At 39.7% G+C, this 26456-nt stretch overlaps 1 protein-coding gene across 2 annotated transcripts in view; it reads right to left on the reverse strand.

Moving 5' to 3' along the window:
* FUT10 (fucosyltransferase 10) overlaps positions 1-26456 on the reverse strand; it is a 434768-nt gene that overhangs the window by 85531 nt on the left and 322781 nt on the right. Inside the window, exon 12 of one of the 2 annotated variants that reach the window (XR_010838419.1) lies at positions 9427-9585. The gene's annotated coding sequence lies outside the window, so the exon portion shown is untranslated. Of the gene's footprint in view, positions 1-9426; positions 9589-26456 lie in introns of both variants that reach the window. The other variant, XR_010838420.1, reaches the window with a different exon arrangement.

Below are 26456 nucleotides of genomic sequence, written 5' to 3' on the forward strand. Positions count from 1 at the left end.
TAGTTATACTTATTTTATGGTTTTATCTTTTAAAGTTTGTCAGAATTAAAAGTGATTTATGTATCACTATTATAGCATTACAGGATTCTGTATTTGTCTATATATTTATGTTTACCAGAGAGCTTTTGTTTTATAGGCTTTTATGTTCTTAGCATCCATTCATTTCAACCTGAAGGACTGCCTTTAGCATCTGGCAAGGCAGGTCTACTGATGATGAACTCCCTCAGCTTTTTTTTGTCTGGGAAGTTCTTTATTTCTCCTTTATTTATTTGTTTGTGGTACATGGGCCTCTCACTGCTGTGGCCTCTCCCGTTGCAGAGCGCAGGCTCAGCGGCCATGGCTCACGGGCCCAGCCGCTCCGCGGCATGAGAGATCTTCCCGGACCGGGGCACGAACCCGTGTCCCCTGCATCGGCAGGCGGACTCTCAACCACTGTGCCACCAGGGAAGCCCTCTCCTTTATTTTTTAAGGACAATTTTGTTGTATATAGAATTCTTGCTTGGTAGTTTTTTTCTTTCAGTGCTTTGAATATATCATCCCCTTCCTTTCTTGCCTGTAAAGTTTCTGCTAAGATATCCATTGATAATGTTATAGGAGCTCTCTTGTATGTGATGAATCACTTTTCTCTTACTGCTTTCTAGATTCTCTCTTTGACTTTTGACCGGTTGATTATAACACGTCTTGTATAGCCATTGTGTGTAGCATTTTGCTAGCACATAAAAAATGTTCAACAACTCTTTGTTGAATGAATGAAATGAATGAATAAGTGAATACATAAATGAGTTAACGGATAGATGGAGTTAATTACGAATAGGAAAACATCTAAATAAGAGCTCTAAAATATACATGACAAAAGTTCTTCCTTTCATAATGTTTGCTAGGATACTGTTAATACACATAGTTGAAATATGTAATACTAATTTGCATGTGTTAGCTGATATATGATTGCAATATCTACCTTTTATTTCAAACACAGAATTCTCCTCATACTCCTCATCCTTTCACTTGAAAATTGTCATAGGGTTTTCTGCACATAGTAAAAACTATTAGATAAGCTATAAAAGCATGCAGTTTCCATCCCACTTGGTCTGTGTTTCATGTAAATGTATTTCTCATACCTGTCCTGGTGGTCTCTGTAACTCTGCACTGTGCGATTGGTGGGCAATCAAGCTTTCATTTCATGTTGAGTTTGACTACATTCCAGGCATCCACTGAGTACACATCAAAAGTCCCTTGAAACAACTCACTCTGAAAATACCCTCAACTGTGGTTTTAGCATTTCTTAAAAGCCAAGTAGAATCTGCTTTCTAATTAGCAAAAGTTTCCACAGAAATTCGAAGATGGAAAATGTTCAGAGTTAAACGTGGTTTCTATGCCAAGGAACGGCTTGAATCGGAGTTTCTCTGGGAAGAAAAGAGACTGAGAAATTCAAACACATTTGCAACTTTGGTCTCTAGTTTCTTAATGTGAGAGGTTTGTGGGAAGATCTTACTCTTCCCAGCTCCATGGATAATTACTGAGTTCTGCTTAAAAGAGCATTAATTCAATTTGTTGTTGAAGTGAATTTATTCTAAAAATTTAACTTATTCAATTGTAGATCCCTAAATCGTGATGTAGTCTAATTTCATTTTTATAGTTTTTTCTTTAGATGTTTTTGGAGATGAGGAAAACAAATATCCAGACATGTTTGAAAATTGTCTACAGTGTTTTTCAAAACCAAAAAAAGAGTTAGAAATCTGTTTCAGGCAAATGGAGTCCTAAAGATTATTTGACCTGTTAAAAGAATAAACACAGGTGTTTTTGTTTTTGTTTTTTTTGCGGTACGCAGGCCTCTCACTGTCGTGGCCTCTTCCATTGCGGAGCACAGGCTCCGGACGCGCAGGCTCAGCGGCCATGGCTCACGGGCCCAGCCGCTCCGCGGCACGTGGGATCTTCCCGGACCGGGGCACGAACCACTGCACCCCCAGGGAAACGCTAAATGCAGGTTTTGATGGCCTAAAATTTTCTTTCAAAAATTTTAAGAGAAACTACATAACCATTTTGGCCCCTCCACGAACCATTGATCTTCTACATAATTTTAATCTTTCTTTAGGTCTTATTATACTCCATGTGCCATAATTATTTGTTTCCTACCTTTCTACTCATATACCCTAGGGTACAGGACAGTGATAGTCACATTCATTATTTAGTCAAGAATTGCTGGGGGTACTTTTCTTTGTTCAAAACAAACTTTCAGACCTTCAAGGCTATTTTTTAATCATATGATCTCTACCCTCCAGAAATTTATAACTTAGGTTATAGCCTAATTGGAAAAGCATAACGGTTAAATGATAAATTAAAATAATCCAGAGAAATCGAAAACTGAATGTGGGTAGGTGTCAAGCAGTGGCATTGAAAAAATAAAACAGGCATATGCTCTTTATGAATTTAAAGGAAACACCAATTTTGAGAACCAAATGAGTGAAGAAAAACATCAGAGAGGAGGCAGGAGGAGGGGAGATTGCTAGCTGGACTTGGATTATGGGTAGACTTGGTTAGAAAGGGAAGAGAGAACATTTCCTGGAGGTGGAACAGACAGATGAGGCAACACCATGGAAGAGGATGCACTGGGAGGGTAGCCTACCTGCATGGAACATGTCAGACTAGAGAAGACAGGGGAAAACACATTTTCCTTATTTCTGAATGATCTGCTTTGGTCTCCTGTAAATATTTAACTTTATACCTTCCATTTCATGTTTCTGTTTTTTAAGTCTTGGAGAGCACTGTTCGTGGTCATCAAGGCAAGAGGACAAAATTCCCTAAGGAAGTGTCATTCCTGCCACCATGCTAACCAGGAGGATACTGACTCCTTGAGATTTTACAAACTCACTTGAAAGCACCATGATCTGAACTGGTGTGCTTAGTAACTGAAGTCTTTTCTAAATGACCAAATTTAATGAAAATATGGAGTGAACTTCCCTTTTTCCTCCCTACAGGAAGAGATTTTAAATAGTTGAGTCCAAGATTAATTTACTGAAGGTTTTAGAAAATATTCTGGGATCTCAATTTTAAGGCTTGGTAGACACATTTTCTGAGGGTTTTGTGTACCTGTGGTACTTACAAATCCAACTCTCCTAGTCTTTCAAAAACTAGTTTCTAAAGCACACATAAAGATTTCCACCATCAAGGTTGGAAAGCAGAATTTTTGGTAATACGCAATACAGTGTTATGATTCCATCTACATGAAAAGGAGTAAGTTAAAAGTGAGAGAGCGTTCTCCTCAACTCGACAGCATCACTTGGAAATACAGCAACACAAATAAGCAGGAAGTATACGAATCACGTGGCTGTGACATCATCGTTTGGCCTAACTGATTCAGTGCCCATCGATGCGCGTCACTCCTACACCAGGCGCAGCGCTAGGAGCTAAAGACACAAAAGTGACCGAGGCAGTTGCGGTCTCTGTCCTCACTTGCTGGATATCATGAGAGATACACAAATGAAACTTTACTAAACAGAGCCTCCTGTTTAGGGACAGACAAAAATCATTTTTGGCTTATCCCCCCAACCCCGGGCAATGGCCAAATCAGAAGTAAATCTCTAACGCTCAACAGCAAAGCAGGTTCTCATTTTAAAGCACCGACGATGCCCCACAGGTTGAAGATAACAAAAGCATTTTGTTGGCAATTTCATTGACTAGTTTTTATGGTTCTGGTTAACATTTTTAAAATTTCAATGATATATCAGAAAGTTGTACCTGGCTTTTTTGAATGAACTCAAGATGTCAACCCTTCCTTGAGAGGGTTGTAACAAATCACCAGAGGCACTAAGAAGAGGAAGAAGGGCAAAGCTGAGGAGAAGGAAGACGCGAGTGATGGCTTGGTTTGCCTCTGATGTCGCTGCACCGTTTCCAGGTGTTGATCAGTCGCAATTGCCAGGGAGAAAGACAGGAAGTAAAACTAGGTGAGAACAGGCCAGGAAAAGGAGTCCTGAGCTGACACAGATGAAGAAATTAAACATCTAGAGCTTCAAAGATAAGAATGAAGCAGAGTTTCTAAGGAAAAGCCCCTGGCAAGAAACCATCCCAAAGCGGGGGGATTCGACGGTTTAAAATGATGAGTGATTTCAGGGTGACGATAAAAGATCGCTAGATAGAATATAACTTAGGAACCTAACTTCATAAGACTTCTACAATGGCAACAAAGGTTTCTTTTCTTTTGGAAAAGGTAAATACTGACAACTTCTTTCAGTGCAAAGCCTTACTATCACTATTCACCCAGTTCTCCTGGGCTGAGAGGACCCCGTCTTAGAGGCAGATGATGGGTAAAGCATGTGGTTATCAGACACCTTTTTGCCTCATCTTCGCTGTTACATTAACCTCAACAGACTTCGGATGCAACGATGGCCAATAGGGACAGTGCCATCAGCGGGACGGTTCCCCAGTGCAGGACTGAGACTCGTGAGGGCGCCCTGCTCTCTGCTTTGGAGCCGGTTGAGCCAAGGCAGGCCACGGAGCCTAGCAGCTCTTTGGGTGTTCATCCTCTCCATTTACAGTGGGTTTATACCTGTCCTCCACTCTTTTCCTTTCCTGGGGGAGGGGGACACTCGGGGATGGCATTATATACTTAATCATTACCGTTTACTTCTAGTTCTTTTTTGTTGTTCATATCACAACCAGAACTAACTGCGTAATTTGCAGGGTCCAGTGCGAAATGAAAAACATGAGTCCTCTTGTTCCAAAAGCAGGAAACATTTGCTGTTAAAGGCACTACATTGTTTTGTCTTTCTTCTGTGTTCTCTCTCTTGGTGTGTCACAGAGCTTTTAATTTGCTTTTCGTGTTCTAAGTAAAACATAATTAATACTTTAAGGTATGAACATGGATGTTACCATTCATCTTTATGTTGCACAAATACCAATTCTGAATGCAATCATAAGAGCATTTAAGTCATACGGGAAATCACCACACTTACACAATTTGTATTTTGTAGCTTGTACACACATATGTACTTTGTTGTTACCAGAACAGTGAAAATGCTTCAAAGAATTAACTCAAAATTTTAAATTGCACTCCTTTTTTTTTTTTGTGGCCACACCATGCAGCTTGCGGGATCTTTGTTCCCTGACCAGAGGCTGAACCCGGGACCTCGGCAGTGAAAGTGCGGAGTCCCTAAATTTCACTCCTTGATTCACACACTCTCTACATTTGGTTTACTAAGAGTAAGAAAAGGTGAAGGAACTCTACCGTTCCTTCTATGTCATCATTTTCAAAGTCGTTGGCTGACACAAAGTAGTAACACAAATAAGAATGGATATAAGAGGGTTCTTTGGCTGTCAGTGTTTCTTAGATGGAATTGCCTTCTGAGTTCAAAGTGAATTCTGGTTCTAATGGAAAGTGTTGCTTCTTGGGGCTGTTAGCACCCTAACTTACCCAGTCACAGACTTAAGAAGATCACTTTGCACTCATTTTGAGTTACCATTGGCTTCCCATGCATTGTGGGTCCCCTAGAATCGTGTGCTCAGGGTGAACAGGGTATACAAATGGGGAGAAAACAATGGTGTTGCGTATATCTTCTTCTCATGTTCACGCTGCATTGTCTTATCAAACTTCACTTACAAACCCCAAGCTCAAAGATAAAATTATTAAGAATTTCAAGAAGGCTACGACAGAGCACTGCACCCAGCACAGGGCCCTTCTGAACATGGGGCCCTGTGAGACCGCAGACACTGCCTGCCCGCGATGCTGTCCCTGACCGCAACCTTACACAGTGTAGTTTTCAAGGGTGGTTACAGAGCCAAGTTCAACGGGACGCCACACAAAACTTTCCCCCAAACCTAACTCACCATGTTCCTAACAACCATCGTGTTCCTAAAGAACATCTTTTAGTAAATTCGAAAATTCTTTAGATACTTGAATGTGACTTTTTAAAAGTAATTGCTCTGATTTCAATTCAAATGGCATGAAAGTAATATATTAGTTCATTTTGTTTGTTTATAGATATTTTCTTTCCAGGAGTTTTACCAAACTTTTGGGCTGTAGCCAGATAAAAGCTATACTTGGGTTGACTCCCAGTTCTGAAGATTGTGGACCCAAGCCCAAATTTCAAGGTCAAGGACTAGAGACTGTTTGGCTGCTTGGAACGTTAGAATTGAAAAGAGGGCCCCAGTGACCTCAACACTGACGAGAGAAATTTTCAAGTCCACTGATTTGTAGCACCTCATTTCCTACCATTTTGAGCTTTCACAAGAGGAATCCATTAGATTTTTAGGATGAAAAAAAAAAAATCCATTGCATGTAGAAGTTGATCTTTTAAAATCTCTGATTAAATATGAAGGCAATAAAGCCAGGAAGTCAGGGGTAAAGGGAAGATTAAATGATCTAGATCTACTAAGGAAATCTGGCCATAGAACTAAATAGTAGATCATCATGAACTTGTATGTTTTGTAAATGATTATAGAGTTAATGACAGTTCCATGACTATGAGAATCATACTGTCTTGTATTTCATGAGTGTTTGTTACAGCAGTAATAGCTCTTGCGTTATTGAGTCATCTTCTCTCATTTGGCCTAAGACTTTAGAAAAATGACCTTACTATTTCCAGTGTCTCTGAAAGACAAGATAAAAATAGCACTCATCTATATGAAGGGTGAGACTAAAAATTCAAATGGATAAGAATGATTACACAGAAGGCACAGATGTGGGCAATGATAAAGCCAAAAGTAAATCCTGAGTTTCCTGCCCACCAAACCTATGCTCTCCATTCAAATACATTTTGGTCTGTACTTAGGTGGTTTTCTCTGTGGTCTTAAATGGATTTTTACAAGGTCTGTGGAGTTTCTACATGCTGTTACATATGTTTTAGTAATGCTAATGTTAAGTTTTGCATGTGTTTTATTTTATTCCCCTAGTAGTCTTAAAAGTAGGACAAGAATTATTTAAAGGGGAAAAGAGATTATTATTTCAGTTTAACAGTCCCAATAGAACGGGGAAAACTTGGAAAGTGCAAAGAGTTCTAGATTCCTACTAAGTGTGACTCAAAAGCCACCCTCGGTTTTACACTATCTCTATCTATGATTTTACTTCTTCCTAGCATTTTTTTCAGACTTGCACAGCAGCTAATCCTCATAAAGGAAAAGCCATACATGAAATTTAAACTCCAACACTTTGGCTACAATTCTTATAGGAAAACACCTTCCCCCTCTCCATGATTCTACTAAACTGACTACATGGAACAAAGTTCTCCCATCAATATTCACCTTTGGGTAGAATCCAAGCATTAACTAAGAAATACATAGAAAATCAGGTGTGATCAGAAATAGATTATCTAGAATATGCTTTTGTGGTCCTTAGAAGCAACAGTTCATGGAAGGAAACATATTATGCGGGGAGAAGGAATCCTAACAACAACACATCTAAATTTAGTTACTTACCTAATTCTAGTAAATATCAAAATATGCACAATGTGTACATCTATTCTATGAACAGGACTAGATTTTACGTTTCATTTTATGCAAAAAGGGGTCAGATATTCGAAGGGCTCCTCAAATTTTTCTCTCAAATAGAAATTAAAAATCAGAACTGTATGTATTTTATTTTCTTCCCAAATAAAAATAAAAAATAAGGGCTTCCCTGGTGGCGCAGTGGTTGAGAGTCCGCCTGCCGATGCAGGGGACACGGGTTCGTGCCCCGGTCCGGGAAGATCCCACATGCCGCGGAGCGGCTGGGCCCGTGAGCCATGGCCGCTGAGCCTGCGCGTCCGGAGCCTGTGCTCCGCAATGGGAGAGGCCACAGCAGTGAGAGGCCCGCCTACCGAAAAATATATATATATAAAAAATAAGACTTATTTTCTCCCTGAATAAGAAATAAAGTCAAGATTTTCTCCCTAAATTCTAACTAAGAAGAGAAAGACAAAAACTTACAGACAAAAGGCCTACAGAACCCCTTTTTTGGTCTAAGTCATCAAACCCTAAAATGTTCAAGTCTGAAAAAGTCAAGATCAATGGATTTCACATATTTATTTCCTTTTTACTTAGAGCCCTAGGGCATCTCCAAGGCCATATTGTAGAACAAAGGAATGACTGTGGTATGCAGCTGCCAGCGCACCACTCCCATTTCAACTGCGTAAGTTTTCCTTTTTATCAGTGTTATCTGGGAATCTAAAAAATTATGATAGAAGAAAGAATTTTGCCCCTAAGAAAACTGAAAACCACTGATACAATAAATTCCCTCATTTTTTTAGGTAAATAAATTGAGACCAAGAGAGGCAAAAATGACTTTTCAGTATTGTTTTGCTAGTCAACATAGTACTACAGGTAAGTCTAGAAGCCTCAGTGACTCACCAGCGATAGTACTTATACACATAAACTCGTGATGTCTGAAAAGCTATTGTCCAGTTTCATGCACTACTTCTTCCTTCCTAATGTTCCATTTGCTTATTTCTCCTCCTGGAGACTGTTAGTTGTCTACCCAGTGTCAAGTATTCCCTCTTCTTTAATAACAGAACCCTAATTTTATTCCAGAACATAATATGCCCAGTTCAAACACTACATTTCACAGCCTCCTTTGCTGTTAGAGGTGACTATGCTACTGAGTTCTGGCCAGGGAGATGAAAGCAGAATTATCACGTGGACCAGCTGAGAAGTCTCTTTAAAGAGAGTCAGCTCAGCTTAGAGCTGGGCCTTTTTACCCTTCCTCCTCTCTTCCTTTGGGAGGTTTGGGGTACAGAGTCGATAGCTGAAGCCTGTAGTGGCAGGACAGGCACAAAAGGTACTTTAACTTCAGATGATTTCTCGAGGCCTCTTCACCAGCGCTCTCTTATTTAGGAAAGTAAACCTTTGCGTGTTGAAGCCACTTTTGAATTCCACAAAATCAAAGGCATACCATATGCCTTATCTCTTCTTGTGTTTTCCAGAAAACAACTGGTCTTTTTCTTTGCACTCATTATAAATACAAATGACTTCTCTATTTCATTCCTTCAGAGTCTCAGGCCTTGCAAGATAACCGAGTAATATTTTCAATGACTGACAATTAACATTTCCCCTTCCATATAGTATTTATCAAGGACACTCAGCATTTTGATGTAGAACCAGTCTCTTTAGTAGGGTTCAGAATTCTGAACAGAATGTAACTAACTGGACAGACATTATTACGGTGGGGGGGGGGGTGTTTCTTTTCCCCTTGGACTTCGCCTTGCAGATAGCCTTCTGCTGAAAGGTTTTCTGTTTGAAAGCACAGGCTCTGGGAAAACCCAATTGCTTCGCTTGGAAATTGTTAGAAACTTTGAAATTCTACCAAGTGTTCAAGGCGGTTAGTGAAAATGATTTCCTTTCGTGTTTTTAGCACCAACCTAAATTTAGAGAATAACTTGTGCTTTCAAAACTTGAAATATACATACAGAAACTCTTAAAGTCATTGGATCTATCAATAAATATACTGTGTACAAAAGATACCTCTGATTTCAGAATCCTTGAGACACAGAGCGTTAGAGCTGCATCCTTTGGGGAGCGGGGGGCACCTCTTCATCTCTCTTGTGTGTTAGCGGGCAGAACAAGAGTAGGACCTCAGTGGTATGCTGACTTCACTCTTCTTTCCCTCTCAGCACAGAGCACCTGCTTTCAAGGGTAAGAAAGACATATTGGGTATGTGCCAACAGAAAATAAAGGAAAAGGAAAAACTAGGGTAAAGTCTACATCCCACACTGGCTTTTGACCTTTACGAACCTTCTAATTGCAATGACCTTTATTGCTTCATGTCATTCTGGGAGCATATTCATTCCATATAAGAAGGAAGAGAAGGAATGTTCTCAGCTACCAGCAGTTAGTCCTTTCTGAGTCTAATTTCTCAGTGCATCTATCATCTTATGAAAGAAATAGCTGACCCTTATAAAGGGAAGAATGACTTCCAGTTGCTATTTTGAAGGTCACATTTTCTGGTCATTGGTTGGTGTCTACGTAGCCTGGACACGGTAAGTTTTTCCACAGCAGTGCTTTCAGAACACAATAGGAGGAGCCTTTCTGTTCACTTCTCCTATCAGCCCTACCACCTTGAGGCATCTGGTTTTTCTCTTCATCCCCTCTCTCTCATCCTTAGTCTCGGATAAATAAACAGCCTGTGAGTACGTAGGCAAAAAAAAAAGGTAAAGGTCGATACAGAAATTAAAGTATCTGCATCATTTATAACAACGTACAATACATATATAATTTTGTGTAAATGTAGAGGTAGATATAGATATTATAATATTTAGTATTTGTTTTCCCTTTTTGATTCTAAGCCCCTTCAGGACAGAGAACTGATGAAATTTTTGTTTGCATCTGTTATACAGCACAGTGTCTGGCACCTGCTTATAGCAAGTTTCCATCATGAACATTGAAATTTTTTAAATCCCTTAGTAGGTTTTGACACTCACTTTATCAGTTTTGTACTAGAGCTGAGTTCCTGCTGATTTATGCTGCATGTTAAATTTATGTCAGGAAACCAAGAAACACAATCCATTCATCCAAAAGCCAACAATACCTACCGTGTCCCAGGTATGAAAGATTAAGACTTCACCCTTCAATATTCTTACAGGCTGGTAAAATCTGTGCAGCATTTTCCTCACGCATAAAACTCTGGAGGTTCTAAGGACAGCCTCCACAGTCACTAAGCTGTCTCATGAGAAGAAGAACAAGAGGACCACCACTCATGTTGGAGCCAGAGCGAGAAATAAGATGGAATCAACAGAGGGGCTTCGTGGATGAAAGCCCGTAACTATCTCCATGAGAACTTTGCACCTGTTCTGCTCAGCAACAGGGAAGCATGGAAGATTTTTAAACATGGAAGTGACAGAATGCTTGTGGTACTTCAGGAAAGTGAAACTGGCAATGGGGTACAGGATCAACACGTAACCGAAAGTCACTGTGGGCAGAGACCAGTTTGTTGATGATTTCTGGTGTCAGGACCTGTGGTGAATTTGGAGTTGAAAGAAATGCAAATTCATTTCTTCAGACAATATTTATTAAGCACCTTATTGAGGTCAGAATACATCTATGCTTCTGCCTACCAAAGCATACATAGCAGTGCAAAGTACGGCAGGGTGTGAGTGTGAGACAGAGACAGAGTGAGAGAGAGAGACAGAGACAGAGAGACATACATAGAGAGAGGGCAATATTTAGTGTAAGAAATGGAGAAGGAAATTGGGAAAGCAAATTTAGTATAAAAGCTACAAACCTTACCAATAAGATGCTCAATCTCACTAGACATCAGAGAAATGAGTATTAAAACCATAATGAGATACCATTAGACTGGCCAACATGTTAATGGGTTGACAATAGCAGATATTAGCAAGGATGTGAAAAATAGAAACTCTAATACATTGCCCATCTGAGTATGTATCGGTGTAACCACTTTCAAGAACAATTTGACAATCTCTAACAAATTTAAAAGTATACATTCTTTAACCAAAATGAAAACCATGTATCTATCAACAGGAGAATGAAAAAACAAATAAAATTCTAAGCAGAAATGTAAATGAATGGACTGGAATGATATTTATCAAGGTGGATGAATCTTTCTAACATAATGTTGAATGGAAAAAGCAAATTATAGACGAAGATATGCAGAATATGCTTTATATAAAGTTTATAAACATTCGAGTTGATACTGTGCATTAATTTTACAAAGAAATGCTCGAGAATAAGAACATGTGACTTAGGATAGAGACTTCTTTCAGGGGCGTGGGGAGATGATATTGGGGGTAGTATAGATAGGCTTCAAATTTATGGATCATTTTTTATTTATTATGCTGCATAATGGATCGTGAGAGTTCACTGTGTTACTTTTATATCTTTCTGTGTACCTTACATAATTTTAAATACATTTTAACAACTTTACCCATAATATGACATGCACATCACAGACCTCCTGCAACAGTCTAATAGTGAGGAACTGGCTCAGAAAATTCCTGCCCTGCATGACAAATCTCCTGATTATTCAAGAAAAATGGCTTTTTACTGGATATTCTGAAATTTCCAGGGAATTACTAGAACTTCCAAGAACTGCCACTCGGAGAATAGAATGAGGATTTTGATGTAAGAATATATTTGGGAAGTGTCTAAGAAATGGCCTACTTCTTGACCACATCTATAATCAGGAGTACCTAGGCAAGATATTGACTTTGATGATGCATGCTGGTGTTCTGTCTATAAACTGGCAAAGATATCATTAAACCTATTTAGGAACTTAACATAGGTGCAAGTATTTTATTTCCTGACAAAAATAATGATGACGGATGGAGCTGAGGCTTCCCTAGGGTGCCTCAGGGTCTCTAGGGATGGGGCTTTCACCATCAAACAATGCTCTTCGCTGCCCCACTCCAAGATCAATACAAAATCCAGCCGTGGATTTCACATTAGGTGGCCCCTGGTGGCCCCTTTCAGGCTCCCAGGCTCCCCTTTATGTATGACATGGCTGTGTGGTCTTCAGGATGGTATCTCCCTCCAAGGACAGAGTCAGGTTTCCTATTAATTTATAAAATAGTCAAACTGTATTCTCAGTTGAAATTCCCAACCCTGGGTGAGTCACACTGAAGATCCTGTTGAAGCCAGTCTGAGCTGCTTTCTCATGTTTACGGCCACAGAAAAATTAAGGGCTTAACATTTGGAATCTGACCCGCACTTTAGATGCATCCAATGGACCTATGGGTCCCTGATCAGCTGACGGTTTATTGCAGTGCTCTCTTCTTTTAATTAGAAACTATTGAAATCCACCCAAGAATTACAACTGAAAACAAGCCTGGAGTTAAAATAAAATCAGAATTTCTGTGTTTTCAGTGAGGGAGGCAAGTCCCTCGAGGACATTAGAGCCACTCGGTAAGCACTAAATAAATCATGTTCCCTCCTCTGGTGCAGAGGGATCCAGCACTTCCTCTACTCGGCCCAGCTGATGGATCTCTGTAAAAATCTTCACAGGCACTTAGGTCCCCGCAGGAACTGTGCTAGGATGAAATCATGGAGGGGCTGAGGACAGCAACCCCTCTCCCCATTCCCATGGCAACTGTCAACCTCACAGGAACAGAAGAGATGTCTAGGGTTTGAGATTTCTCTTAGCATGCCTCCTGGGATGGAAATGCCTTATTAAATTTCAAAGGTTCAAGTACTGAGACACAAGGGAGAAGGTCTGCTCTTCGACTGTAGGGAAGAGTGCCATTTTCCCCTTATTGGGCAACAGACCTTGGCCAACTGGTGGAATTTATTGGTTGGCATATTTTGCTCAAAATAATACAGAATTCTTCACATGAGTAGTGTTTCTCAGTAGTGAAGTGGCCTGTCTCACAAATTCAAGCATTCTCTGACATTGTAGTAATTTAAGCAGAGGACAGACGTCTAATAAGCAACGATGATACAGGCAAACAAAACAAAACAAACAAAAACCCCGAACCAAATGAAGTGAGTGAGGTCCCTCACAATCCTGAGATTATATCTAGATTCCCCATAAATCTTGAGTTGAATCTACTAGGATTCACGACTGATGTTCGTGTCCATTCAGGCAGACCAATCCTAGAAGAAATAAACTGAATACATCGAAAGTTTGGAGATCTCAAGAAGTGACACAGGGTATGTAGAAAAGCAGGGGATATGGAACAGGGGTTGTGTGGAGTCTGATTTTGTCTCTGTTAGTAGGTGTCTGAGCCACTTTGAACTAGTTATTTGAACACTCAAGCCTCGGTTGCTTCATGTTATGTAAAATGAGGAGACTGGACCAAATGTTTTCAAATACCCCTCCTTACTCTGGGAATCTAGGACTCACATCCTTGACAAGATTGCCAGGAGAGAGCTACAGAGCCATGTCATGAAGAGAAGTTCAGCGTTTCTAGTTTCTGAAGATTAGCCTCAACTAAAGAAGGTTTGGGGGAGAGGTAAATGATAACTGAAGTGATGAATTTTTCCTCAAAAAAGAAGCATATGGTGACAACTTCAAAACTTTAACTTTTTGGATTTGGACTTTTCCAAACAAAAAGAAATGGTTCAATGCCAGTCAGTCCTGTCTTCTTGTATTCTCCCTTTCTTTGTGTTCTTGATAGCAACTTAGGATTTTCCGGAGAGGGATGAGGTATAGACACATAAGTGAATAACTGTCGGTTAGTAAAAGTCTTCCCATCTTTATATTAGCCCATATAACATAGAATAGATCAGAATATTCTCAGGAGCATAAACTGCCCGTGTCCTCATATCTTCATGGTCCATCATCCAACACGATGGTAAAGAACTGCTGACAGCAGTTAAGTAGGGTCAGGAGACCTGATGTTGTATGTAGGTGATCAAACCTTTCTTCTGAGGGTAAGTACTTTTCATATTTTCTCCAAAGACCAAATGACTGTTTCTGAGTCCATAGTTCTAGCAGGGGCACACTCATCGAATTTAATTACCTCTCTAGAAAGAAGCTGTATTAAAAGAATAAAATGTTTCTGCCAATGTTAGAATGTCACAAAATCCCAGAAGTCGTCAAAGTTCAGGAAGGGTCACATTCTGGTCACACAGGATAAATACGAAATTGGCTTCATTTCGTATCATTAAAACCTACGATAAGAAACTCAAAGATGAAATGTATGAAGCATATTTGACAAATGAAAGTTTTATATTTCCAGTACCTTCAATATATTTTGTCATTATTGAACTTAACACCATATGTGATATCTGAAATGGGAAATTGAGCCAATTCGGTACTGTCATTTTTATTTTATAATTAGGGATGGATTATAATATATGGGCATTTGAGCCTTTTTTTTTTTTAAAGAGCCTGTAATTTTGAGCCAAACATAACCCCCAATTAGTACAGATTTGAGTTAACTCAGCAGCTTGTGAGTTAAGGAGGAAAAACTCAATGTCAAATGCCATTTCTTAATTTAACAAACATGAAATGTTTCTCCCCTCCGGTGGTGATCTCTGGGATTTCCTGGTACTTACATTTCACCTCAAAGAATTCCCACACCCCACACAAAAATCAGCATTACCTTTAATATTTCCAATATGATAAACCTTCTCTCTGGGAAATCTAGTTAGCTTTAGAAATCTAAATGTCTTGCAATATATTCATCTTTGAAGTAATGGGGAAAGACTTGTAAGTCACTAAGCAACAAACACTATTTTTCATTTGCAAGAAGTTTATGAGAGCAAATATTGTAGGCAAACTCTTTAAAATAACTCTTAAAAAATAAGTTTGCTACCATACATTTTTTAAGTTTAGAAAAGACAATACCATTCAAAACCCTTTTATTTTCCTTTATGTAGCTACATAGCCTTACTGTATATAGTCACCTTTAAGACGCTGTTTGTTCTTTTTCTTCCCTTCCTTCTTAAACGCTTATCCTGGGTAGCAGTGGAGATGTTTTTATTTCCACCTACTTCTCCCACTGAGACTCTTACTCTCCTCGTCATAAGGAAATAAGGGAAATTTCATTCACTGGAGATTGATCTCCAGCAAGGAGGGAGATTAAATTGTGGGTTCTTATTCAATAATGGAAGATTCCTTCTATAGGTCATCAGAAGACAAAATAAAACAATGCTGAGTGAGCCAATCTAAGCTCCACAAACTTAGAAAGTTTTTGTTTTAAAAAGCCCCAGCCTCTCCAATCTGCTCACCCTCCAAGCGTCACATTCTCTCACTCTGAAAGCACCTACTGCCCTATGCTCTTTCTTAAGCCTTGATAAAAACCTAAAATTGTATTTTGGATCCATCTTGGGGTGTAAATGATAACAACACAAAGCATTTGTTGTCTGAAAGGCCACTGGTACGTAATGGGTGATGGGGGGAGCTTTGTGTTACAGAATATCTGAGAATATCTAGTACAGCCACAGGTGGGGTGATTTGCCAGAGAACTGAGCCTTTTCATGCCTCTCTCCTCCAACCATAAAAGCTACCTATGCATGAGGCCAGCCCAGAATTGGATTTCTTTTCACCACAGACACAAGGTTCAAGGTCGGACCACTTATTTACTATAACGTATTGATTTCATCTGAGTAGGAGGGAGGGGGAAGTTGAGAAAAATGAGAGATCTGAGCAGACAGGGAGAAGATCCCTCCGTATGGCAGCATTCAAAGACCCTTCCAGCCAGTACAATAAAGACACCTAGTTTAGGTTGCAAACTACCATTCTGTAGAGCATCTTCTGAACTCCTGGTGTGTGATCGTGTCACGGTCTGTAAAACCTATCCCAAAGTTAATTTTGGGAGAAAGAGAACAACCTCTCAATCATCTGCTTCTCATATTCTTGTTTCACTAGAGCTGGAAGCCCGTGAGTGATCCATCAGTCTGCAATGGGAGGGTTCATATTAACAATTTCATGGGGTTAGCAACTGTTACTTTCTGTCCTCTTTGCCATGTATAATCTCCTAATGGTTTTAGTGATTGAGGAACTTAATATGCATGGCCAACAAGTGACAAAGAATGGAAACTTGTTGTGTTTTCTAGAAAGGCAGAGCAGGAAAATCCTTTGATTCTTTGATGGTTCCTGAAGGAAATTCTTTTCCGTACCTCACCCAGTTGTCAAGTTCCAAGCAAATGTAAAGATAGGGTCCTTTAGCCCTGTCCTGGTCTCAGCTAATTGGATGTGCTCTGTGGTTGCTGATGTGTAACTGGTCTGAGGTTTAGAGGTAGAGCTGTCCCTGAAACCCTGATCACAGAAGCAGCTGACCAATAACCTTTGTGTCTTCATGTCAGGAGGAGACCTGTACTCCAGAAGTCAGGCCAAGGATGGTTGGTCACTTGGAGTAAATAAGTGGAAAGAAGGAATGCTTATCATTTTATCCCTCATGAAGAGGAAGCCAAGGACACATGCTTTCTATAACTAAGAGAACTAGGTCCAGTAAAAGACCAGGTTGCTTCTGAGTTGTTAATCTCAGGGAGCAAGAAAATTCTGTAACAGTCCAAGAAAAGAAGACGAACGCATTGCACTGGAGCTTCCTAACAGGACTGAGGTTTCTTTCAATTTCAGCGGCAGTCCTAAAATCCCCCGGCACTACTTCCTAATTTGACCTTTCATGATTTGAGGCCTTAAAGCCACAAAGCTAAACTAAAATTCCTATAATACTTTGGCACAAGAGGATTTTTATCCTTACGTCCATAGTTTTCTGGTTTTTGTTGGCTTAGCCTTATGCATAAAATATCTGGAACACATTTTTGATCATTCATAATTTACTCTAAAGGTCCAGGGCTAAAGCAACAGCAATTGCTCTTTGGGGGATCATTTTATGCATTGGAGCCTGGAAAATTAAGAATCTCTTTAAATTGAAGTTAGTAAAATAAAGTGTCCAAAAGCAGTAGCTTTTAGGATCTTCTATGGTCTTATCATTTACAGGCTGATACAAAATCCAAATTACTATTACATATATAAAGTGCAAGCATGAATCTATGAATACATTTTATCCCAAATTTTCAAAGAATTATCAGAAGTCCATTTATGTTTTCTTCAAGCTGTAGCTTGGTCATCTAGTCCAGAAAAGTTTATAATTCTTGTCCTCACTGTTTGTTTTCCTCTGTGTACTCCTGCATCACTCACTGGTGTATGAATATTTGGGGCTGGAAATGGGAATTTTAAGTATTGTAGAAAGGGGTTTAATATGGAGTGTGGGGGTGCTCAAGGAACTGTTGTAAGAGTTCCCAGAATGGGCTTTAGGCTGAGGATCTAGGAGTCCCTCCAACAAGAATTCCTAACTGGTCCATCAGAGGGAAAATCTACCACCACAAAAAGACCTTTAGCTAAGGCCTTGTTCCCAGGAATCTTCCTGGTTAATCATCGCTCACCAGTTTTCTTCTTTCCCTACGTACTATCCCGTGAATATCAGTTTTCTCCTAACAAGTCACCGTTTGTTTATTTAATGAAGGTGTTGTGCGCATTTAGTTGTAAAAGTTAACACTGACCAGCAGAGACCTTGCACTTAACAAGATCTTTAAAAAGAGATTGTTAGTATTCTTTCATTATGGACCAGTCTTTTGAATCCTGGAAATTAGCTCAAACTGATAAAGGCAGAATAATTGGCTTTTAAAAAATATCTTTATTGGAGTGTAATTGCTTTACAGTGGTGTGTTAGTTTCTGCTGTATAATGAAGTGAATCAGCTATACATATCTCCTCCCTCTTGCGTCTCCCTCCCACCCTCCCTATCCCACCCCTCTAGGTCGTCTCCCACCACAACATTCACTGCACAGGACACCAGGGTAATTGCTGGGCTCAATACTTATCTGTAGAGCTGGCATTCAGATCTTTGGAAAGCATTACTAGCACCCCTTCAATGTCCTGTCCATACCCACAAAGTTAGTGAGCAGACACTGCCATGTGGCTGTAGAAAAACCCAACCTGGCTTGAAGCAAAAATAAGTGTAGCAGCAAAAGGAAGGCTCCTATCCCACTCCTGCTTTCCAAATCTCATGGAATGCCTCAATCTGGAAAAATGTAACTTGCATCCAGAACTCTAGTTTTCAAAGAGGCTGGGAGATGGTGTTTTTCACCTTCTCCACGTTATAGCACAGAAAAGCACACTAGCAGTAATTTAGAAGACATGATGAGTGTCCACTCACCACAGCAACCATAAACACATATGTTACTATTAACTGCCGTTTTGTTTCCTACTCTCACATTTGTTTAATTTTTCTTTTTTCTTTTTTTTTTTTTGCGGATAAGAGCATGTATCAAATTTCTAAATGCCTTATAATACATAGAGAAATTCATGCTCAATAAATGTGTGAACTGATTGCTTCACCAAATCTTTTTTCTTTTCTTAAAAACATGTCTTTGAATGTGTTTGTTAAGAAACTGGAATAACTTTCCTCCCTTAATAAGTAGTATATTTTTAGCGTAGTTTATTTAATTGACGTTTTTCTTGATGCCTGAAGATTTGCAGTAACTTGAAGGCATCATTCTGAACATTTATAATCACTGTGCAGAAAGAATGACAGAGGAAGCAATTGAAGGAAGGCTACACCCAGGCTAATGTGCACTGACTTCAAGCCGTGGCTATTTCAAGAAAAGGCCATTGATCCAAATCGTCTGGCCATATTTTATCTTTCTACTGAAAGCTGAATGCTGAAAAAATCTGGGTATTTTATATAAATGAGAATAATTCCGGCTAATTTAAACTTAAGTTTAACACCCTAGTACCAACATATTAAACATCTATTCCAGTATCGATTGTCTGTCTAGCAAAAATTTTCCCCAAATCTTGTCTCACATAAGTGAGTACGTTGTCTACGGTGGCCACTGGAAGAAGTCCATGAGCCAAAAAGTCTGCGTGCTATTAAAAAAAATCACACTGTCAAAGATTTTTAAATTGGAAAGGATTCTTGGAGATTATTCTAACATGAATCCCAGAAAGATACTGTGACTTGCCCTGGGTCACACACCTGGTAAGTGAAAAAAACAGATCATAAACCCATGACTTCCAATAAGCTCAATGCTCTTTTCACCACACAATGGATTATGCATCTGTTCTTTTTTAATAGAATTGAGTTTTCACTCCTGGAAAAAGAAAATGATTAAAGTCTACATTCATATACTAACCTTTGGAGGATTCAAGAATTGTCAAATCCATTAACATATATTTTTGCTTAGGATATTCTACAAAACACACACGCGCACACACACACACACACACACACATACACACACATATTCACACTATCATCTGGTTGAAATGGTGATTTCAATGCAGACATTAACAAAGGTGATAAAGTTGACAGGAGGAAAACTCTCAAACTCCCTCCAGCTATGAGTTTCTGTGAATTATATCATATAATGATACACACAACAAACTAGTTCTCATATTCACATACTGTAATGGATTTCTAACATTCACTTTGACTTAAAAATAGGGATTGTTCCCACTACTAGGCATATACCCTGAGAAAACCATAATTCAAAAAGAGTCATGTACCAAAATGTTCATTGCAGCTCTATTTACAATAGCCAGGACATGGAAGCAACCTAAGTGTCCATCAACAGATGAATGGATAAAGAAGATGTAGCATATATATATATATACAATGGAATATTACTCAGCCATAAAAAGAAACGAAACTGAGTTATTTGTAATGAGGTGGATAGACCTGGAGTCTGTCATACAGAGTGAAGTAAGTCAGAAGGAGAAAAACAAATGCCGTATGCTAACAAATATATATGGAATCTAAGAAAAAAAAAATGTCATGAAGAGATTAGTGGTAGGACGGGAATAAAACACAGACCTACTAGAGAATGGACTTGAGGACACGGGGAGGGGGAAGGGTAAGCGGTGACGATGTGAGAGAGTGGCAGGGACATATTCACACTACCGAATGTAAATTAGATAGCTGGTGGGAAGCTGCCGCATAGCACAGGGAGTTCACCTCTGTGCTTTGTGACCACCTAGAGGGGTGGGATAGGGAGGGTGGGAGGGAGGGTGACGCAAGAGGGAAGAGATATGGGAACATATGTATATGTATAACTGATTCAGTTTGTTGTAAAGGAGAAACTAACACACTATTGTAAAACAGTTATACTCCAATAAAGATGTTAGAAAAAAAAAAAGGGATTGTTTTGGTGAATTCAGTTCAGTGGACAGTGATATGAGCCCTCTGGAAAGGTTATCAGCACTGTCCACTCTGATGAGGGAATTGGGGAAATGAGCGTCTTAAACATCATTCATTGGTAGTAAACATCATGCTGGCGCGGCAAGTTGCTTCCAGGAATTGAAATATCATAGACTCAGTTCTTCTGGGAAGAAGGACCACACAGTAACCTTAGGGAGGGGGATGGATGAAGAGCCAAAAAGTCAGTTCATGGGAAAATTCCCACGACCAGCAAAATGAGATCTTCTAGTATCATCTTTCTAGTTTGGGGTGAGGCTTTTAATCTTATTTTCACTGAATTTTGTAATTGTTCATATCTGCAAAGTTAGAGTCCATACTGATCAATGAAACAGAAAACAATAATCAGATAATCCAATGACCTATAGAAAAGCAATTCCTCCCAAATGCCTTCTTTGCTCTCTCTCAGCATAATGTCTAAAATAATGAATGTTAGCAGCAAAATAAGGTCCTTCCTTCTCTCTCAGGAGAAAATCTGATAGCAAATATGTATCCTAAGGCATTGTGCTTACTAAACAGCATAAGGAAAAGTCACTAAGAAAATGCCAATAACACCATACACAAAAATAAACTCAAAACGGATTAAAGACCTAAATGTAAGGTCAGACACTATAAATCTCTTAGAGGAAAACATAGGCAGAACAGTCTATGACATAAATCACAGCAAGATCCTTTTTGACCCACCTCCTAGACAAATGGAAATAAAAACAAAAATAAACAAGTGGGACCTAATGAAATTCAACGCTTTTGCACAGCAAAGGAAACCATAAACAAGATGAAAAGACAATCCTCTGAATGGGAGAAAATATTTGCAAATGAAGCAACTGACAAAGGATTAATCTCCAAAATTTACAAGCAGCTCATGCAGCTCAATATCAAAAAAACAAACAACCCAATCCAAAAATGGGCAGAAGACCTACATAGACATTTCCCCAAAGAAGATATACAGATGGCCAACAGACACATGAAAGAATGTTCAACATCACTAATCACTAGAGAAATGCAAATCAAGACTACAATGAGGTATCACGTCATACCAGTCAGAATGGCCATTATCAAAAAATCTACAAACAATAAATGCTGGAGAGGGTGTGGAGAAAAGGGAACCCTCTTGCACTGTTGGTGGGAATGTAAATTGATACAGCCACTATGGAGAAGAGTATGGAGGTTCCTTAAAAAACTACAAATAGAGCTACCATATGACCCAGCAATCCCACTACTGGGCATATACCCTGAGAAAACCATAATTCAAAGAGAGTCATGTACCACAATGTTCATTGCAGCTCTATTTACAATAGCCAGGACATGGAAGCAACCTAAGTGTCCATCAACAGATGAATGGATCAAGAAGATGCAGCACATATATACAATGGAATATTACTCAGCCATAAAAGGAAACGAAATTGAGTTATTTGTAGTGAGGTGGATGGACCTACAGACTGTCATACTGAGTGAAATAAGTCAGAAAGAGAAAAACAAATACCGTATGCCAACACATATATATGGAATCTAAGAAAAAAAATGGTTCTGAAGAACCTAGGGGCAGGATAGGAATAAAGATGCAGATGTAGAGAATGGACTTGAGGACACGAGGAGGGGGAAGGGTAAGCTGGGATGAAGTGAGAGTGGCATGGACATATATACACTACCAAACGTAGAATAGATAGTTAGTGGGAAGCAGCCTCATAGCACAGGGAGATCAGCTCGGTGCTTTGCGAGCACCTAGAGGGGTGGGATAGGGAAGGTGGGAGGGAGACGAAAGAGGGAGGAGATATGGGGACATATGTATATGTATAGCTGATTCACTTTGTTATACAGCAGAAACTAACACACCACTGTAAAGCAATTATACTCCAATAAAGATATTTTTTAAAAGCCAATTATTCTGCCTTTATCAGTTTGAGCTAATTTCCAGGATTCAAAAGACTGGTCCATAATGAAAGAATACTAACAATCTCTTTTTAAAGATCTTGTTAAGTGCAAGGTCTCTGCTGGTCAGTGTTAACTTTTACAACTAAATGCGCACAACACCTTCATTAAATAAACAAACGGTGACTTGTTAGGAGAAAACTGATATTCACGGGATAGTACGTAGGGAAAGAAGAAAACTGGTGAGCGATGATGATTAACCAGGAAGATTCCTGGGAACACGGCCTTAGCTAAATCAATAAATAGGGTAGAGGCGAGGAGTATTATGGATTTGCATAAAGCAAAGGTTATTTTAAAAAGGTATTGTACACTAAAATTGGAGTGCTATTTTCAGCAGCTTTGGGGGGAGAAGTATCTTGGAAATACAGAAACTGTATCATCAGCTAACATCAACTGAGCATTTAAGAACGTTATACAGATTATTTCAACCACTCCTTAACAAATCTATGAAACAGGCACAATTAATAATAAAATGCACTATTTATGTAACGTTTATAATCTGCTGAGCATTACTCTAAATATTTTGTATAAATGTACTCTGAGCCCTCATAACAGCCCTATGAAGTAGGTAGTAGTTTATCCCCATTTTATAGAAGAGGAAATGAAGCACAGGGATGTTAAATAACATCCAAAGTATCACGACACCAGGTAGATGAGGCAGGATTTGAGCCCTGATACACCTGTGGTGGTTGTTTTTTTCTTCCTTTTTCAAAACATCATGTTTTGAAACATGATGTGTTAAACATGAAACATGTGTATCACATCTTCATGCACTCATTTATTAACTGACATTTGTTGCTGGCCAGTTGGGCAAGCGCCACTCTAAGAGCTGGAAAAGCGCAGTGACCAAGATTCTCTGGGCTTATGGGGCTTTCATTCTGGCTGGGTCTTATTCAACCAGCTTATTGGCGGAGTTAGGCACATAGATATCCAGGGAAAGAGCGGGCAGGTGAAGGCGAAGTTCATCAAAGTTCATCAAAGTCCTAAGCTTTAAGAAAGAAAATGCCAGGATTGAACAGGTGGAGCTAAGGCTCTAAGGGTAGATGTGTGGGATGTTTTGCGTCAAAACAAGGAGGACAAACAGCTGGCACGGAGAAGAAGGTCAGTGTGGTCACAGGGGGCTGGTTCATATGAAGCCTGTGAGAACACAGAAGCACGCTGGGTTTTACTCTGAGTAAAATGGGGAGCCATTGCAAGATTTTGAACTGAAAAATGACACTGCTGGGAGGAAGACATTTTCCTCTGTCTTTCTAGGTTCTTCTGGCTGTTCTAAGAGTTCAATTGACATGAGATGTGTTAACAAGAGAAAATCCAAAAGAAGTTTAATAACATGTATCCATGGGAGAGACCCAGGAGAACAGTGACTCACCAAAATGGGAGAAACCCTCACCTTAAATACCATCTTCAGCTAAACACAGATGAGGATGTTGGGGTTCTTGTTTTGAGACTTCAAAGGGGATTAAAGCAATTGACTTGGAGATGGAAAAGCAAATGTTTGATAAACACGCTTTCTGGGTCCTGCAAAGACAATGGGACACAGAGTGGAATTTCAACAAACAGACTTTGCCGGGTTCCTCCCTGTCTCCACACCTAGTTCGTACTATCGAGATCTGTGGTGATGCTCCCTTCCTAGAACACGCCCACTATCTGCATTCTTTTAGGCAATCGGGAAGGTCTACGTTTCTTCCTAAGCCTTCTGGACCTTGATTATTTTCAGCTCAAAATGATCTGCATACCATAGAGACATTTTGGGATTGGCAAATTTTGCTACCCTACAGCCTGATGACATTTCTTCAAACAATCGGTCTGATTGCTGAATTGAGAATAGACTGTAGGGACACAAGGATAGAAAGATCAAGTTATTGATAAACTGATATGGGAAAGGCTGTGGCAGACCAGCAATGAGGGAAGATGGGGAACTCAGGTTTGGATGTACTGAGTTTGGGATGCTTGTTAGAGTTCTGAGGGGAAATGTCAAGTAGACAATTGATGGGACTTTGGGAGAGACATCCAGGCTAAAGGTATAAAATTTGGAGTTCTCAGCACATAGATGGAATTAAAACCCAAGTGGCTGGATGAAATTGATAAGCTACGGCATATAGGTAGAGAGAAGGGCGAAGGACCAGCTCTGGCCTCTCCAACATTAAGAGAAGAAACCGGCAAAGGAAACAGAGAAGGAACAAAGTAAGGCTAGAAAGAATAAACGGGAGTTTGATATTCTGAAAGGACATATATCAAAGAGGATTTTCTTCCCCTTTTTAACTCTTGGTAAACAAGACATAATTTCACCACTCAAATGCCTTTCGTTGGTAATCAACAGCTCTTGTCGCCATTGCGGTTGAGCTCGTTGGTTGAACCGGCAGCCAGCTGGCGGGTCAGCTGGGGGCGGGCTGGTTTAGGATGACCTGGGCTTCAGCTCTGCTCCACATGGTCTCTCATAGTTCCTGGGGCTTAGCTGAGCTTGTTCTCATAGCCAGAGGCAGGGGTCCAAAAGAGTAAGAGTGAGAGAAAGGGAGGGAGGAAATGCACAGGTACCTTGAGGGTCTGGAACCAGAACACTGTCACATAGCTACTTTACATTGTCCAAAACAAGTCACAAGGCTAAGCTATTTTCAAGATGTAGAAAGGAGAGTGTATCTCTTGATGGACTGAACTGCAAATCACATTGCAAAGGGCACGGTTGTAGAGAGGAGTGAAAATTTAGGGATATTTTTGCAGTCACTCTCTACTCTAGTCCTTACCACACTGCAGCCCCAGGTCCTATCAGGAAGCTCCCCTCAAACTTCTAGGAACTGTACCTGCGATTGTGATGCCCTCCTTATCTAGGGACTTCTAAGCATTGTGAGATGCAGGGGATTTCTCTCTGTCTTTCCAGCTCAGCCCCCAGCCTCCTCTGATTTCCAATACTCATCAAAAGTCCTATAAGGGAAAACTGGCATGTGGTAAAAACTGTCTCTGTATTTAAGTGTTCTCCAGATTTCAATCTGTCATTTCCATTCTGCACAGCTTTTATTTTTCTTGAATTATCAGATTTATTTTTTTATTAATTTTTATTGGAGTATAGTTGCTTTACAATGTTGTGTTAGCTTCTGCTGTACAGCAAAGTGAATCAGCTATACGTACACATATATCCCCTCTTTTTTGGATTTCCTTCCCATTTAGGTCACCACAGTGCACTGAGTAGAGTTCCCTGTGCTGTACAGTAGGTTCTCAGAGACACAGATGTAGAGAACAAACGTATGGATACCAAGGGGGAGGGGAGGGCAGGATGAATTGGGAGATGGGGATTGACATAGGTACACTGCAAAGTTTTTGTAAGTTATGATGGTTTCTCTTTCCTCTCAAAGAGTCCATCAACTTTGGCAAGCTAAATTTTCTACTCATACCCAGATATGGCAACCTCAAATCCCCTCAAGTGGACACTGGAGAATAGCTGTCAATCTCTGCTCACCAAGGAAGAGCTTTTTCCCTCTGGGATTTAGTTTTTTTGACATGTGTGCATCCACAACCCTCCAAATTATCCAGTTTTTTCTAGTTGTTTTCATGGGAGCAATGTTTTGTCAGAAACTTCTACATTCTAACTGGAAATGGAACTGCTTTTTTTCTTTAATAGGGGAGCTTTCAGAAAGCATAAAAAAAAAATAGTCAATGTCAGATAGTTCTGGAGTAGACACTAGGCTTTGAGTATGCACCTGTCTGCAAATATCGGAAGAAACACATTCAAGACTGATAAACATGGCTGTGCTATCTCTGCTAACGTGTCCTTTAGACCTTGTGACATGTAACTACAGTGGCAGAAAACAAAGTGGTCTATTGTAACGGCTTCTAACAAAGGCTGAATTTTGTTATAATTGAAAAGTAGGTACAGCACAGATCATCCTGATATCTTCTAATGGTCTGTATGTCCTTATTTAAGTCTGCGTGAACTCAGCTGAAGCAAGTCTCAGGATATTATTATTATCCA

This window comes from Kogia breviceps, chromosome 20 (genome assembly GCF_026419965.1).
Source record: "Kogia breviceps isolate mKogBre1 chromosome 20, mKogBre1 haplotype 1, whole genome shotgun sequence".
Classification (NCBI taxonomy): Eukaryota; Metazoa; Chordata; class Mammalia; order Artiodactyla; family Physeteridae; genus Kogia; species Kogia breviceps.